Here is an 18,995-nt window from a genome sequence, read left to right on the forward strand (position 1 = left end):
TTTATATGGATTAAAGCTATACAAAAATCTCTTCCTGAGCTTTCATACAGTTCATGGCATCTCTGCTTCCTTCTCTCAAAAGGGAGGTATCAGATCTAGCTACCCAAAGTACCCTGCCCAATCAGGAAGTGAGTAAATCCCAGAATCGAGTGGATAAATTAATCCTCTAAAATGCTATAGTCTGTTTCCTTAGCACTACATAAAAAATAAATAAATAAATAGATAACCACATACCTGCTGCAGAACTCCTCTTAACAATCTAAATTAGCAAAACATGGAGCTCAACACAAGCCAGCTCTTTACTCTTACAAAGAGCCTTTAAACCCCCCGGTTTTGCTGAAAGCTCAGGTGATGTTTGTCCACACACATGTGGGTTTATTTATGAGGACAGCATTTGTGAGAGCTACCCTGGCTGATGTGTGAGCTGCAGAAATCCTGCCTGTCAGATCTGTGGCTAGTGTGACCTGCAACAGCAAGCTCAGCCCACGTGCACTTAGCTCATTGTCTGGGATTCATTTAGTGCTCTTTGTTTTCATTATGAGATGAAAATTTGCCAAACTTAGTACTTGTATGTACTGACAGCTTAACTGCTGATGTCAGATTTTGTTGAAAAATGAGTTAATTTATGATTGCATGAAATGTTTGTCAAAAAGATAAAACACTTGGATCTGTTCGCAGTATATAAGAATATAAATATTGGAGAATATGGTGACAGGAGCCAACATTTATTAAAATTATGGTCTGTAATGTTTTCAATAACCTCTTTCATTTGTTTATTATTAGTTTGCATCATGAGTTTTCTAAAACCATATGATCCAGGCAACCAGAGCACTCTTAGGATACAAGAGGACAGCACGAAGGACTTGGGAAGGTGTGAATGTAGAGATGGAAGAGAAATCTGTCGTCACATTCAGTCATTTTTTATCTCCTCCAGATTTAGGTCCCACCACTTCTGCCAGAGATTCTGCTTGTCTTGTGACTTTATGATGTCTTCATTTGTTTTGCTGGGATAGCAATCATGGAAGAATCATAGGATCATTAAGATCATCTACCAGCCTTACACCTAAAGGCTGATTGATCAAAAGAAGAGGAATTAGATCGGCAGAGAAAGCAAATTATTCACCTAACTGTAAATCTTGTCTGAACCAGTGGGAGACCTTAAGTTTCTTGACACAAAAAACTTTGCTCCATGTTCACTATTTCTTCAGTGGCTTTCTCCCCACCCATTCCTGCCTCGTGTTCATTCCTATCCTATTCTAATGTATATTAACCTCCAGTGAGAATCCCACTTGTGGTTTTCATTTCATAGAATCATAGAATCATTAAGGTTAGAAAGGACCTCTAAGATCATCTAGTCCAACAGTCCACCTACCACCAGTGTAACATGTCTACCGGTTTCTTGAATACAGAAATTCTTCCCTTTTCACAGAATCACTGGAGTTGGAAGGGAAGAACCTCCCCTGCCAAAACAGATTCCCTGCAGTAGGTTTTCTTTTCCATGTCTCAAGCTGCTTTGCACCATAATGGTCTAGAAAGATACCAAGGGAAGATTGACCATCATGAAATCAGCAGATTTCCAGACAAACAGCATGGCAGAGCCACTCCACTGTCAGTGCATGAGGCTTTCCACTGCACTTGTTCTAATTTTCCATTTATCTTGGTTTAAAGTAGGTTGTCTGCTCATTCCTTTAGGGGACTTCAACGTCTTGCTCAAGAGATAACCATTGTCACTTATGGGCACTCCTATGCCAAAGACACAGCCTCCTTTGCACAGAGCATGTAACCCTGATCCGATCCTCTTGGATGAGACACAAGTCAATGTCATGCAGGTACTTCCACTGATTATTTGATTGAATATAAAGGAAAAAAAATTACAGTAAGGTTGGTGAGACACCTGCACAGGTTGCCCAGGAGGTGGTGGGTGTCCCATCCCTGAAGACATTCGAGGTCAGGTTGAATGGGGTTCTGAGCAACCTGATCTAGTAGTAGGTTCATTGCAGGGGAGTAGGACTAGGTGACCTTCAGGGTTCTCTTCCAAATAAGAACAATTCTTCTGCATTTAATAATAATAAGAACATTCTACTGCAGTTGCTATATGTTTAGTAAAACTCCTCTGTCAATTTGAATATTAAATATCAAGGTCAAAATACCGAGGTCAAAGCATGAGTTTTAAGGAAAGACTGAGTAGGAGATATACTCTTCTTTCTATCTTGACTCCTTGGGTTCAATTCAGTTTCTCCAACATAGCTGGGAAGTAACATTTGAAATTACAATGGTATTTGAGACAGCTGCTTGGGAAAGACACAGGGCCTACAGGAAAGGCATTTTCAAGCAAGAACTTTAGACATTCTGACGTGGTCCTGAAAGCCTTTATTCAAGAACCTAGGTGATGCCTCTTTTTCTGTTAGGACCAAAACAGGAGTATAGGAGGGCATGCTCACAAGCAGTTGACTCCTGACAACAAGCGAGGAACAAACTGACATAACTAAAACTTCTAAGTTACCCATTTGCCTCCAGCTTCTGTTGCTCAAGAGAGTAACAACTCAGTATCACAAAGACTTGTCCTATTCTATGTAACCAGATCAAGTAGAGAGCTGAGCAAGAAAAAGAATATATTCTGCATGTTACCAGGATTTTCAGGAGAAATGTTCACCAGCACAAATACTTTTCTGGGGGACTGGAGGGAAAATCTATATAGATGAACTGGCAGTATAAGGATGTGGTCCACTGATCTTGAAAGTGTGAGCAGTGAGGCAAAGAAACTGTGTTAGCAGAACCTATTCCTGTACTTGGAGGGTCACAATAACACTAAATAAACTTTCTCATTGGGACTATTGCTGTGAAAGAGCATTTTGAAGCTACCACACAGACTTTATAACCTTCCTCAGAGTCAGTAAAGTCAGGCCCTATTTGAGGATCTAAGATGTGGTGTTTAGCAATGCTGCAATTAGAAGTCCTCCACGATGTACCAGTCACATTTCTGAAAAACATTTGTGATCCTAAATGTTTTGCATGAAATCCAGATGTCTCTCTTCACAAGTTGTTTTACCAGCCAACTTCCAAGGTCACCCCTATGCTCCTTACCCTTCTCCCATTAGCGGTGCAGGAGATGTTATAGTTACCCAGTTACCACGGAAGGAACTTCATTCTCCTCTTAAAATCTTAAGCTTTTAAAGTCTGTTTCTGTGTTTTTCAGGACCACATAGAATTAGAATCATAGAATTACTCAGGTCAGAAAAGACCTCAAAGATCATCAAGTCCAACCACAGCCTATCCACAGTACCCCAACTCTAACAACCCTCTGCTAAATCATATCTCTGAGCACCACATCCAAACGGCCCTTAAACACATCCAGGGATGGTGACTCAACCACCTCCCTGGGGAGCCTATTCCAGTGTTTAACTACCCTTTCAGTAAAGAAGTGCTTCCTAACGTCCAACCTAAACTTACTTTGGCGCAACTTGAGGCTGTTTCCCCTTGTCCTGTCACCAGTGAGAAGAGACCACATCAGCTGATGCTGTTTCTTAACTTGGGACACTGGAAGCTGGACCACCAAAGACAGCCAGCTGATGTCTGTGCATTGCTATCACAGGGTTTTTGCATCCTTTTTAAAAGGAAGGATTTGAAGTTGTTGAAAAACGTGTTATTTTATCCCCCTCTGTGCAGTGTATGGTACTGCATCCATTTTGACATCTCAGTGCTTAAATACCAGTGTTGTTGCTGTGTTCCTGAGAGCACCTGAGCATGGACACGTGTTACATGTGAAAGGAAAAGTCTTAAACTAAGTTACAGTATCAGTTTAAGGAACATTATAAATTCATTTCAGTTTAAAATTCTGTTATAATTATATAATGTCAGCCAAAAAATTTGAGGAAAATTTTATAGAGTTATTTTGCGTTGCATGGATCTTGCAGGAGAGTCATAACTTGGGATACTTCATGACATGTCTGTGGAGCATTAGAAAGGTCCTGTTTCATCTCTTCAAACTGTGGGTATACAGATAAACTCTGGAAGTTGCTTATCAAGTAGGTAGCTCAGAGTCCCACATGTTTTACATTCTTAGAAAGTAGAAGTTCAACAAAAGCCTCAAGAGCCTAAAGCAAACTTGAATAGCTACAAGCTTGCTTCCTAGCCTGTAAATGAGCTTGCTGCCTCCCTCTACACTCCTGACCACCAGCCTCATGGTTATGACAATGAAAGTAGAAGGGCAGAAACTGCATAGTAAATCCTTCTTTCGTGCATGTGGACCAGGACCAGCTGAACTAAGCAGTGAGGATAAACTATAACAGCTTAGCTTGCTCCCCAGAGCCACTGTGAATTTGGATTACCACTGTTTCCTACTCTGCTGCTGGAGTTCTGTTGAGTCAGATGCATATCAAGTTACCAAAGTAGTTCTCAAAAAGCAAGATTAGCAGATTTTTGATCCTCCTTTTATCCGGAAACCTAATTTGAAGTGAGGTAATAGATTGGCAGGCTACTTTAACATCACAGTTAGATAAGGTCATAGAATCATGTTATCATAGGGGTTGGAAGGGATTTTAGAGATTAAGTCCAACTCCCTAGTGGACACCACCAAAAAAGATCACTGATGCTAAAATCACAAGGGAAAGAAAGGTAGCAATGAGCTAAATAACCCAGTAACGACACTTTCCTCAGTCACAATTCTCCCAACAAGGAAATTATTTTTGACGGTTTTCAATACCACAACACAGCTGAAACTCAAAGGAAACAGCTCTCTTTCTCGGAAATTCATTACAGTGAGAGCAATGCATTGTGCAAATTGCCCATCCTGGAAAGGACAGGCTTCATCTGGCCTCTTTTATACATCTCCTGTGCAGAGGTAAATGTAAATTCTACTTATTAAAGGAAAAAAAAATAAGCTTGAGATCTTGTACCTCAGCCAAGATTCGATGTACTTTTCATTGTCAGCAAATTGGAAAATCTCAGCGTAAGTTGGAAGTTGAAATAAATGAGCTCTGAGTTCTCTCCCTCAGTGGGAGGATTTATTTTGTCTTTTCTTCTTCTTGGCTGCTTGTGATTTTTTTATTATTATATTTTTTTCCCCTAAGCTTTCTTGCCTATATCTTCACCCTGTCACAAGCTGATAAAAAAAGCTTTTGATGGTGCAGGTTGTTAGGGAACATGGAGAACCAGGCAAGCTGATTGCCCACCTGAATACATCACAAGCAAATACCTTCTAGTGAAAAAGGTGGTAGAGATCCAGCTGCATCTGCATGTGCCAGTGCCAAAGCTCCATTTCTAAGCAGAGGAGACTGGACTGCTCTCCAAGTAACGACTGCCCTGTGAAGTGAAGAACAGGCAATAAATTACATGAGACAGAGCAAAGGAAGAAGAAATGATTCCCCTCGATCATGCTCAATGATCCCCCTCTCCCAAGGCTTCAGTCAGCTGCTGCAAGGCTCAGGACAGCAAATCCTGATTTGGATGGTGTGTCTATAATAGCAGAAGCCTTGCACCTGGGTAAGTGCTCAAGGCTCCTGCAGGGAAGGAGAAGATTTAGATTTCTCTGAAAAGGATCTATCAAAGGCATACATGGAAGCTGAGACTATCCGTGCTAGGACATAGGAAACACTAAGCCGAGATTAATCCCTGTATTCTTCAGGATCTAAGTGTTTTCAGCACCATATTCAGTAAAGCTTTCTCCTTCAAAGAAAGGCTGCTGGAATTGTGAGGCTCTGCCTAGAAATGGAGAAGACCTGAAGCCAGGTCAGAGAAGTTGTTAATTCCCCATCCCTGGAGGCGTTCAAGGCCAGGCTGGATGGAGCCATGCACAGCATGATCTAGGGCCTCATTCAGTAGTTGGCAACTGCTCCTGAGAAAGAGAGTTGAAACTAGATGGTCACTGAGGTCCCTTCCAACTCAAGCTATTCTATGATTCTCTTCATTTCCCCATCATATAGTTTTCCTGGGTAAGATCTTATTCCATAACTGTTCTCAAAGGAAAAAGCCATGAGAATGGAGATAACAACAAGCTGGGCAATGTCAAAATCAAAATCAGAATCTTATGAACAGTTTTAGCACTAAGAGTATGTTATTTTGAAACTATGTGGAAAAACATACATGAAAAAAAGTCTATGGTAATGAATTTTAAGATGTAATTTAATGCTACTCATAGCTGGGTGTACAGTCTAATTTAGACTAATTTATGAATAGTATTTCAATCTAAGTAGCGCGTGTGTGTATGCATGTTTGTGCAAATAGTGACTCTGCCTCAGCATTTGGTAATCCTGTGGGTGTTTTGGAAAGGGTGTTAATGAACCATAAAGCACAGAGATCTATTTGTCTGACAATGCTTCATAATAAGAAAAGTAAACGAAGTGTAAAAAAAAAAGGATGGGATATGAATGCATTAAGTTAACACTGCTGGTCCTTTACACTCATTTAAAAAGAGTGCACTCATATGAAAGGAGTGCAGGTATACTCTATTTGGTCTTGAAGTGGCTTTGTTTTCAGAATCACACACCAAATTCCTTTTGCAGTTATTAAAAATATTTTTATTTGTCATGTTGCAAAAGCTATGAATTCCCAAGAGAGGAAACAAGAAAAAAAAGAAATCTTACCTATAATTTGTTGTGAAGCAATTGTTGCACATCAAGGCTTTGTATATTTTGCTCTGCGGTTCTTATTTCTTAAACAAGTGTTTCTAAGCAGGATTAGATTTATATTGCTGATAATGTTTAGAGCAATAGTTCTGGGCATATTGCAGGAGAAACCAAAAGAAGAAAACGAAATGTTTCTATTTATTTCTTTCTTTGCAAGGAACATTCACTAAAAACTTTGTTGAGAGATTACATTGATGTGATCAGTGCCTTCTTTTTTCACTCAGACAAGATGTACAAGTAGAAGAACACAAACAGCAGTATAAGTTATTGTGTCATACATAGGATATTGGAAAAGCTGCTACTGCAGTGCTGCATGCAGTTTTCATGCCTGTGCTTTAAAATAAAAAATGAAAGAGGGAAAGAAGAGGGGAAGGAAGGAAGGAAGGAAGGAAGGAAGGAAGGAAGGAAGGAAGGAAGGAAGGAAGGAAGGAAGGAAGGAAGGAGAAGGAAGGAAGGGAAGGAAGGAAGGAAGGAAGGAAGGAAGGAAGAAGGAAGGAAGGAAAGAAGGAAGGAAGGAAGGAAGGAAGGAAGGAAGGAAGAAGGAAGGAAGGAAGGAAGGAAGGAAGGAAGGAAGGAAGGAAGGAAGGAAGGAAGGAAGGAAAAGCGAGAGAGAGAGAAAAGAATTTGAGGAAAAAGAAAGATACTTAGTTGAGAGCTAAAATGTTTGCTTGGGGTCTGGCAAACATGCCTTCCTAGAAGATGCTATTTTGATGAGAGGTTGAAGAGATCAAAATTATTCTCTCTGGGTCAGGTTAAACCTGACCTAAGGTGAACAGAAAATTCCCAGATTCATAAAGGCAACAATTTAAAGCTGTGACCTCTGTAGTTTTTTCTAATCAACATTCAAGTGAAGAATTTCCTGTGAAGAAAGAGGGGGAAGAATGAATTCAACACAGAAACAGAGGATGCTGAGTGTGGGATTAATGAAGCTTTGGGAAAGGCACTCCAGTGGAAATCCAAATCCAAAGTGCAATTTAACTAACTAGTCAGTGTCTATTTTATAATGAATTGAATTGCTCTTTCTGACTAAACAAGCAAATCATTTTCCTTAACATAGATGTGTAGAGACCCTTGAAATATTCTGGTATACTCAGTACACTCACACAAGGCTGGTAGATATGACATAGGATTTAAAAAGAATTTATGTCCTTCTAGATTGGCATGAGAAAACCTGATAGGTTACACAGACGTATCTCAAATGATACTCAACACACATATTTAGACAAGTGAATTAAGTCTTGAATCTCTGATCATAGCGGGACCTTAGCTAATGGACAGTGGGGAAATTCAGACATTTTATGTTTTTTCTTGTTCAGGCCAACAGATCATGATTAAGAGGTACAGTGGGTGAAGAAGTCAAAAGGCACATCAGAAAATCCTTATTTAAGGTTGAAAAGAGCACTGCAAGAGGGTTTTCAGCTGATCACCTCAAAGAAACATCACAGATGTTTCATTGATGGGGAAGAATCATAAAGTCATAGAATCAACACAGTTAAAAAATACCACTATAATCATCTAGTCAAGCCATCAACTTATTACCACTATGCCCACTAAACCATGTCCCTCAGTGACTACCCTTTTCTTGAACACCTCTTGGTACAGTGAATCCACCACCTCCCTGGGCAGCCTGTTCAAATGCCTCACCAGAAGCTTTGAGAAAGCCAAACAGGAAAAAAGGTGAGTAAAAGAAATAAAAAAGCAATGCACAGTTCCATCAATGAGGCCTACTGTGAGAGGCCTCTACACATTCCATAGAGCATGAGTGAACATCACCTATTCCTGACATTAATGAATTTTGTTTTTGTTGAAATTTCTGAATCTCAGACAGTACCATAAAGAGATTCAGACAAATACTCAAGCACAATACTCTTATAAAGTTGGCCTATCTCTATTTAGTCCTCTTGACAGTTATTTTTTATACAAAATTGATTAATTAAAGAAAAACACTTTGGTATTTCAAGCAATCATGAACTGAGTTTCTCACATTCATTTCAAGCCACATTCTCCACCACAGATTCAGTAGAAGATGAGAATCAAGGCAAAGGCAATATATATCGACAATGAAGCTAGGAGGAAAAGATGTACCTACATCATTTCCAGAGCCAGATATAGCAAGAGAAGAGAGCAACTTGATGCTGAATTACTAGCTTTTTGAGAGAAGGGAGAAAGCATGATGGGACAGTGCCACAGTTGAAGGCTTCAGTGGCAGGTGAGTGAACACCAAGTAGGGATTATGTTGAGTAAGTGACAGTAACCTTATATAGGTACAGTATGAATATGAGGAATGGTCAATAATTGCAATGCCCTGCTTTTCTGCTTTTCTTAAAGGGATGTTGTTATTACTGGGAGGATAAAGCAGTTTATAGAAAGGAAAATATTCTGGGCAAATGCAGCGTGAAAGCATCAACTGTTCTCTTAGTGTATTGCTGCAAATAACTGCCTGCTTTACAACCAAGCAAATGAATTTGGTGAATACAGGATCATATAAGGCTTACAAAGGCATATTAAGATGTGAGATAGAAACTCAGTGTGATCTGCAAAAGAACTGAAGAAAAAAGTCATAGCAGATTATGCACCCACCCTGCTTGTCTCCTGTTGCAAGTGCTTCAAGGCACCCTTATCCATTTCTCTATGCAGAAATCCCTTAGGAAGCTCCCCAAGGCTTTAATCATTGCTCTCTAAATGAAGATTTAACCTCAACTTTTCAATTTTAAGCAAAGAAATGAATCATGAGTGGAACTTTCCCTTCAATTTTCAGCCACCCTCTAAAACTCCCCTTCTCCCTCTCAGAATCTGCCAGAATCAGCAGAAACAGCTAAAATAATTCCCTGATTTGTACCACTTTTCCAGGCTTCTGCAGTTTCTTGGCTTAATCCCATCAAATGAGTGACAAGGGAAAGTGCACAGCCCACCTACCACAGCATCATCCCCAGAAACTGCACAGAGGGTCTTTGTGCCAGTCCTCTGCCATCCCATGTTCCTAAGGGTGATTCCATCTCCTCCTGCATCCTTCTCTAGAGATATTCCACACCTGCCTGGCCTCCCCTTGTAACCTGTAGGCAGCCTGGTTGGATGGCTGGACTCGATGGTTAGCAGAGGTCCTTTCCAACCTCTACAGTTTTGTGATTCTGTGACTGTGATTCTGTGCAACAGAGGCCCACTGCAATAAATAGAGCCTGAGGGAAAGTTACAGAATAAGTTCTCAGATTGCCAAGTTTAGCTGTCTATAAGAGACCCAGACACAATCTTGTGTTGGAAAAGAATGGCAATAAAAAGCAATCTTGCTTTTATATTGCTGAGCATAGGCAGTAAGCATTTAAAGAAATGCTCAGCCAGCAAAATGAAACAGCGACAGGAAAACACTATATTTTTGTCAAGATTCAAGCCACCTCAATGAGTAAATTAACACTAACCAGTTCTGAGCTCCTCACCCCATTAGAAATGACAGGGTTGCCATATTTATTGTTTCAGTAAGCTCCAGTTGCTGAAACAATGAGCCCTTAAAGGAAGCAAGGCAATTTCAAGACGTGGTGGTTATAGGTGCATTAGTTGTGCAGATGGGTAGTGATTTGCCTGAGCTGTTTTTAAAGACCATAAGAATTACATACCTATATTTAACACTGCTAGAAAAAAAATATATCTGTCCAGTATATTTCAGGCATTAAACCAAAAAAGGAAACAGAGGGCTGTGGACTAAGTACTGGGGACTATTTGTTACTCAGATCTGTATTGTGATTTAATGTTTGGTTAGTAGTTAGTCACCTAGGTCAGTGATCAGTGAGAATAAATAATTCTAATAGTTAAACTTTGAAGGCAACTTCTATGTTGTAATCTCTTCAGTTTCTCAGTTATTAGAAAGATGCAATTGCATTCGTGATGGAGAAGGGTAAAAAGAATAAAGATTAAAATCCAAGTTTCTGTTGGTGGAGGGACCTTGAAAATTCTGCCTTCACCCCACACTGCTGCCAAGAGAGCTGTTTTGGTCTTATTATTCCAAGAAGCAGATTTCATGACAGAAGTGCATCATATTATGGGAAAGCTATTTCTGGCTTTCCTCAGTAACTACCACTGCTGGAAAAGCAAGTGCCTACCTGGGTCCACCTCTCACCTTCACCTAAATGGCAGATTCTGCTTCCTTCCAAGGAACACGTCAACTTAGCACATCTCCATGGAGATGGGTGGCTTCTCTAAAAATCACAGTATTTGAGTCTACTGGTTTTGGCTGGGATTGTGTTTATTTTCTTCATTAGCTCTAAGGTGCTACATTTTGGATTTTTGACCAAAACTCTGCTGATATTTTAGCTATTGCTGAACAGTGCTTACACAGTGTCAAAGCCTTTCACATTTCTCGCACTGCCTCACCAATGGCTAAGTGCTCAAGAAGATGGAAGGTGACAAAGCCGGGACATCTATCCCAAGTGCCCAAAAGGGTATACCATATTGTATAACTTAGGGTACTATGGTTAGGCTGCGGTTGGACTTGATGATCTTCAAGGTCTTTTCCAACCTGGGTAATTCTATGATTCTATGATAATGTTTTACTCATCAATAAATCTGGACAGGGGGCACCTGGAGCTATGGCACAGATTCATGGAATCGTAGAATCATAGAACATCCAAAGATGGAAAAGACCCATGAGGATCAAGTCCGAATCCTCTGAAATATCCCACCTCACTCCTTCCCCCTTCCCTCCCAAAAGAAATAAATAAATAAATAAATAAATAAGTCAGCATTTTTTTTCCACTGATTACTAATATATCTGCTTGTTTCTGAGATCCCACCTTTTGGTACCTTATTCAGATGATCCTTAAGTCCTTGGGTTTGTAGATCCTTGAATAGAAAGCAAATTGGCCTTGGTCCCATGTCCTAAATTTGTATTCCTGCAAGAATTCTTTTACATTTAGTAGGTGCCATGATCTTTCTCTTAGAAAAAGCATTAATAACATCTTTTATCATAAATATGTAGAAAATTCCTGTTTCTGAGATCTCACATTTAAAAGGGATTAGAAGATATCAAAAGAAAGAGAGACAGAATGTCTGCACATCCACACAACCTTTTGTTTCAGTAGGAAGTCAGACTAGAATTGAGGGAATGTACCACGATTTCTACTCATTTTCCACATTCCAATTTATTCAAACTATTTCAGTAAGGACACAGTAAAGATTTATCATTATGAATATCAAGTATCACAAGGGAATCACTTGAAGTACAACATCTCTGATGTATCTGTATGTATCTGTACTTTCCCTGTAGGCTAAGACTGTCATGGAATTCAATGTACATTTCACAACCTTCATGACCATACTATTAAGAAGCAGTTAACCAAAAAGCCAATCCAAGAGCATAATGAGCCACACGTACTGTGCCAGTTTGTGTGAACTGCAATATCTCGACCTTTGCTTCCAATTTTTTCAAGTTTAGATGCATTTTGCTTCACCAAAGAAAAAGAAAAAAAGCCAATTCAATTTACCATGGATGCATGTGATAGTGAATATAGAAAACAAAAGAAGCCAAGAGAATCTAACCTGCTAGCTGTACTGCTCTTCCCACAAAGAAATGAGAAATCTTCTTCTGAGAGGATTGCAAGCTTAGCCTAAAATAACAGCTTTACAAAATGCTGGCCTATCTGCCCACAGGGGACGTTTGTTCATGCAAACTTTCCTTCACTACAGTGCACACTTTAATTATTTGATTTCGTCTTCTCTGTCTTTTCAAATGAAGGCTGAGAATATCAAGACTTTACAGTTGATTTTGGCAGCTGGGGCTTGTTCTAAGAAAAACATCAGCTATTATGTGACTCACAACTGTGTCACAAAACTTCACAAAAGTATCAGTGCCACCATCCCAGACTGCTTTGTTCAAGTATCTGTACCATCTTTAAGGTATTCAGAAGACTCCCTGTTTTCTGTCTATGCCTTCATTTACATTAAATCAGAGAAGCTTGTCATTAATATTCAATTGCTAGCAAAGCCCATGGCATTGTCTTGGTTCATATTAACAAGCCTTTTCCTAGTCCCATTTAACATGTGGAAAGATGATTTAATCATATGGGTTCAAGCTGTTTACTATCCTGTCAAAGAGCTGTTATTCTGAACCTTTGTTTTCATAGTCCTCTTGCATTATTTGAGTCTTGAAAGATTTCTATAGTATCCTAGCACTGCGATTCGAAGGACCTTTTCAGCTTTTAAAAATGTGTTAGCATTACTATCTCCCTTCTCCTCTAATTCTCTCCCTCTCCTCACCTGTGCAGTTAGCCAGATGGTAACTACGGCAACCTGGATTTATAGCAGGATGTGCAGACCATGCAGTGTTTTATAACTCTCTAACTCACAATATTTTTGTAAGAATCTGTGGCATAAACAAAACAGGAGCATAAGAACTACTCGTGAATAATACAGCTATCCCAAACTTCATTATGAAACCTGCAATGAGTTAAAATGATCCTTGAAATCCCTCTTCAGAAACAGACTTGGCATCCCCCATCTCCAGAGACCTTCTATAGCACATTTTTGGAAATGGCACTGGTTTTTGTCCTCAAACCACAACTTAATCTCCAGTTTGGTTGCTAATAATAAATAAATAAATAGAATGTAACTAGATGATCTTAGAAGTCTTTTCCAACTGTAATGATTTTGTGACTTGTTGAAAGAATAAAATCTGCTTGCCTCAAAACTGAAACTCCTTATTTTGGGATTTAATCCTGCTCTTATCTAGCCATTGGATAAACCTTACCCAACAGATAGTGTGAAGACTGATGTTTTGTGTTGCTGCAACACCAGGAAATAGAAGTCAGACTTGCAGGAAGTGAGAAAACTCTCTCCAGAGATTCATATGGTGGTGGAAAGTCTGGATAAAATGCGTCCCACAAGCAGAATAGATCATTCCCACATCTTAAGGCAGTGAAGTACGTACTGTTAGCACTATGGGAGTAGTGCCCAAAGTAAAGGAAGATAAATTCTTTTCAGAAGCCACTTGAGGTAAAAAACTCAATTTCCTCCTCTCCTGCTCACTGCAGCTTTTTGGAGACCAGCTTCAATACATCTTATGTGCCACAACCAGATGAGCAGAAACAAAGCACATTGTTTTCATTATGTGTCTGGACAGTATCAGCCTAGAACTAGAAACACTTGTGTTCTTTTCAGACTGCTAAAGAAAAGACTTAAAAGAGCTGCTTGGGAAAGGTTATTCAAGGTTGGCCAGATTTGGAAAAGGGTGTAGGAAAACATTACAGTGTACTCAAATCTAAGCCAATGTCTGGCCTTAGCCAAGGCACTCACTGAGCTAAAGTCAGGGGGTATCTCAGGTGTCTATGCACACTGATGTCCAGGAGCTGGACTCTGAGCCTTATGTGTCCCTTCCAACTCTGGATGTTCTATGATTCTATAGGACCCACATTGTCCCAAAGAATTAGGTTATCGCTCAGTGCAAGGAACTCTGGACACAACAGGGCACAGTTTTATCTCAGATCCACCTCAATCATTTTTCATCTGTGTTCACTTCTCTCATTCTTTTCCTCTTCTGCTTTATACTTGCAAGAACTTTGTCACCTAAGAAATTTGGTTCTGCTTTTCCATGCTAAATATTCCTTCCCCAGTAGAGTTCTGCATCTCCTTGCCCTGGATAAATCTGCAGTCTGTACAGCATTAGGGCACTTCTATGTAGAACTGCTGCAGAGCATCAGGATTGAATCATAGAATCATAAAAGCATTAAGGTTGGAAAAGGCCACCAAGGTCATCAAGTCCAACCGCCAGCTGGCCACCACCACACTCATGAAACCACATCCCCACATTATACATCTCCTGCCTTCCAAACACCTCCAGGGCTGACAACCCTACCACCAGCACAATGGGGTCTTCCTCCAAATGGCTTTTCCCTATACTAACAACAGTGCATGTTTGGAGATCTGCATTGCTCCCACTCGTGGATGACAATATCATTTTACAAAATAATAAAAACAAATAAATAAATGACAGTTAAAAAACCTCACAAAAATGCAATAGAGAACCCTCCTGCTTCAATGATTGTGACAATATCCTTCCTACTCTTTGGCTGATGTTTTCTTGCAGAGACACTCAAGCTGGATAAAGCTTTGAACTCTGCAACATCAATGTCACCAGTGGTTTGATGATGAAAGCTGTAGCTGTGATACTTTGCAAACCAGGGAAATGAAAGTACTGTGATCAAGCATAGAAGATGAAGATGCAGAAAGCTAGGGGGTCATGCAAGCTACAATGTCTGTACTACACACAAGGAATTAAATCCACTCTCCCCAATAAGAGCCCTACACACTAGATTCCGGATGGAGTGATATTGTGTGTCTGATGCCTAGACTTTTTTCAAAGCCCAGGATTACAAACTGTAAAACATTTAGCCTGCTTTAGATAACTATCACTTTCAAATCAGATTATAATTTGCAAAGGCACATGTTCAGGGCAAAACCGCATCAGGCACTGAGATAAGGATTCCAGGAGGCTCCGCCACATGTTCACTTTGTAGATGATGAATCAGAGTGTGGGAAACATTCTAGTAACACATGCATTGAAAAAAAGGCATTTTTTAATTCACCTAGAGACAACTGTGATTTATCAAATATCCCAAGGCAATTGCAACAGGAAGCTGGGGAAGACTGTGCATCAAGCAGCTGTTTATTGTGCTTTGATACACAAATATGTTACTAATACCTCTGTTGATAAGTCTTGTCTTCCCTTGTGTTGTGGGAAAACCTACGGCGCTCACTGTTCTGCCAGTGACCATACTTTGAATGTATTTTCATTTCCCCGATTCCCCTGTGATGCGTTTGTCCGTGTCCAGTGAAACAATCGGTTCTGACTCAGAGGGATGCTGGGTGCAAACAGCATCTTCCCAGAGGAAGCAAGAGAGAAGGTTTCTCTAGCACGAGATGCAGATGGTCTCAGGCAGTCTTCGCCAGCTTCGCAGAAGATCTGGAATAGAAATGAAGGAAACACAGGTCTCCCTCTCGCCCCTGCTTCTCTCAACGACGTCGATGGAGTGAGTCAGTGCTGAGCTGCTGTTGCTGCATCATCACTGCAGTCATCAGGGAGAAGCTCGAGTCACAAGAAGCTTAAGCCATTGAGTTAGTCCTCAGCAGAGTGCTGAGGTGGGCAGGGGAGGATGACGCTCAGCAGTGGGCTCTGCTTCAACTCACTCAGAAGATTAAGTTGTTTGGATGAAGAGGCCTCATCTTCCCCTTGAGTCACTTCACTGCCAAATTTTTACATCGACCTGCAAGATGTTAATGCCATCCATAGCTTGATAAGAAAAAAGTTTTGGCCCTTTAATTTCAGCTCTTGATGACATTAAAACAAGAACTAGAAGTGCACAACTGTGGTTCAGTTATATGTTGAGCTCAGTGTGCAGATATGGGAGGTTATGGGAAGAACTGGATCCTGTTCTTGGCTCTGCTACAAGCTTGGGTGAATTCAGTTAACCACTGATACTCAGTTTGTGCCTTGACCACTTCAAGCCACTGCTGAGATGCAACATACTGAAAATTACTGATTGGGTTTCACTTAACCTACATACTGGGACACTTAACCTACATTTTGGGATTGTTTAGTCTGGAGAAAAGAAGGCTCAGGACAAACTTTACTGCTTCCTACAACCACCCTAATGGAGGTTGTAAAGAGGTGGGAGTCGGCCTCTTCTCCAATGTAATTGTGACAGGACTAGAGGGAATAGTCTCAAGACCAGGAGAGGTTCATCTTGGATATTAGGAAAAACTTCTCTGAAAGAGGTGATCAGGCACATCAAAAAACCTCCCAGGGACGTGGTGGAGTCACGAAACCTGGAGGTGTTCAAGTAAAAGTAGATGTGGTACTTAGGGATATAGGTTAGTGTTCAATACCAACAGTAGATGGGTAGCTGGACTAAATGCTCTTAGAGGTCCTTTCCAACCTTGATGATTTCATGATTCAATGTTTCTGTGATGCCTTGGGAAAATAAGCCAGACACCTGCTCAAAAAATACCACCATTGCAGTATTTGCCCAACACCTCCAGCTGATGAACCATCCAGAGCAGCTCTACAAAGCAGATGTCTCAGGTCAGGCCAGAGCAGACAGGTTTGTCTTGCCTGTCTTACCAGTAGGTTTGAATTTTGGGTACAGCATTTGCACACTGAACATCTCATAGTACAGGAACACTCATGAACAGTTAGGGACTTGTGATGTGTCAGAGCACCATCAGCCTTTCTAAATTCCACATGGTTATTTAGTACAGCAAGAGACTTCGGCTGGCCTCTTATATTCTTAAGAGATTCAACAGATTACCGTTTGACTGAGATTTTTTCCTTTATATGAACCTGGATTTGCTCTCCTTGATTTCATTTCTATCTTCTGTTTTACTCTGGCTCCTGCACTTTACTACTGAACTTTTCAAGGACGCATTATATCTCTTGATTTATGAGGTGAGAGAGAGTGACAAGCCTAACTAATCACTATCTATGTCAGACCTCGACATCAAATTTTCAGAAAGATCAAGGAGAATCTGCCTTGAGAGTCACAGTCTCTTAAGAATAACTGACGCAGAAGCTGGATTTATAATAGCCAACCCCACACACGACAGCATGAATTTCTGCCTATATTTGGGAAGTATGGGGTCGTGTCCTCCTGCTCTGTGGAGAAGATCAGGGCCCAGAAGGAAAGATCTGTTTTACTTAGTGATTCTTCTTCCTGCTATCTCTGAACAACAAATTCTCCTGTTTCAGTTGGCTTTTCTATTTGAGGGCATCATAGTCCTGTAGTTTCCTAGGCCAGTGTAACTACAGAAAACACAACAGATATTGCAGTAGCTCATACCTGTCTCGCATAAGGAAAGCACTAGGCCTTAGCCTTAGGGCAGTTTGAGGATTCATTAACTCATGTTTACTTAGTATTAATTATTAAGCCAAGCTGCCAGTGAAGGGAATGAAATACCTTGGCTTTCTGAATGGTAGGGCAAGCACTTCTTAGAAGGCTCTCACAGCCTCTTTGACAGATATGTGGTGTGACATGGCATCAAGAGAACTGCAGTTGTGTTTTTTCCTAAGTCATGTAACTGATTAAACTCATGAGTTGTCTCAAGCCCCACCAAATAATGCGGTGCTTTGAATAGCCAAATCTCTGTAACAAGTCTTAAGGATAACAACTGCAAAGACAACATCCAATAGTCAAATGGTACATAGATTTTTAGCTTTGTGTGTGTGTGTGTGTATGTGTGTGTATAAATAAGAGAGAGATGCATAAAGAAAAAAATGAGTGTTTCTATTTTACATACAGTTATCACATCAACAGAATAGCAGCAAAGCCTAATAAAGGTAGGACTCTACTGAACAAGGTAGTGAAGTAAGAGACAGACCCTGCTCTATGGCTGAAGGGAATGAGAAACACCAGGCATGGTGGCAGGTTTCCATTTGCTCCACAAATAGAATCATAGAATCATAGAATCACAAGGTTGGAAAGGACCTGCAAGATCATCTAGTCCAAACGTAATCCTGGGCAACTTCACTGCTGAATGCAAACCCGCCATTCAACAAAAAGGAAGTTTATGTTCTAAAGAGCATCCTAAAAAACAGAAACAACAAGGATTATGTCAGTCTGGTACCCTGCTTTCTGCCCAGTTCTGGACTTATCTCCTTTAGACTGGAAACAATAAGTGTCAGGGGCCAGACAAGCTCTTTGCTGGTGTAATTTGTGTATTCAACATGTCTCAGTACAATGGTAGACAATGTTATAAAGGTCAATGTTTTACAAAATGAGTGTATTTCAACTTGTAAACACAGAGAGCAGCCAGACATCTGGCTATGTGGACATCTCTTTTGCTTTGAAAATTATCACTGTGGTTTTGAGCACATTAATGTGAATGAGGCTGTAGTCAGAATTCTATCATTATGGACCCTAATAACATGCTTGTTATTACTTATAACTCCAACTCAGCCTCTCCCACTGATGAATTTATCTTCACACACACCCTCTACCCCTCAACTCTAAACATGTGGGTGTGAACATATAAAAGTAGTCTAAAATACTTCTATCAAACCACTAACCTCTCACATGGATAAACTACAGCTATCCAAGGTCAGTTGGTGGAGTCAGGACTAACTTTTTTATTCTTGGTAGGGAACTTTTTTGTGTCAGGAAAAGTGAGATGGAATTATCTTCATTATTTTTCCTTCTTGTTTTATCACTAGCAGTACTAGATGTGCTATATAGTTTATAAGTAATAGCAGTAGTAGCCTTGTTACTAATGATAGTAATAAGGGCATTACTCTTAGGCACCGTAGCCACGAGTTCATATTTACTCTTATCTGACAAATACATCTCCTAAAGCACCTCAGCTTAGTCACACTGGGGAAACCAGATCAGGTTCAGGAGG

This window comes from Coturnix japonica, chromosome 2 (genome assembly GCF_001577835.2).
Source record: "Coturnix japonica isolate 7356 chromosome 2, Coturnix japonica 2.1, whole genome shotgun sequence".
Taxonomy (NCBI): Eukaryota; Metazoa; Chordata; class Aves; order Galliformes; family Phasianidae; genus Coturnix; species Coturnix japonica.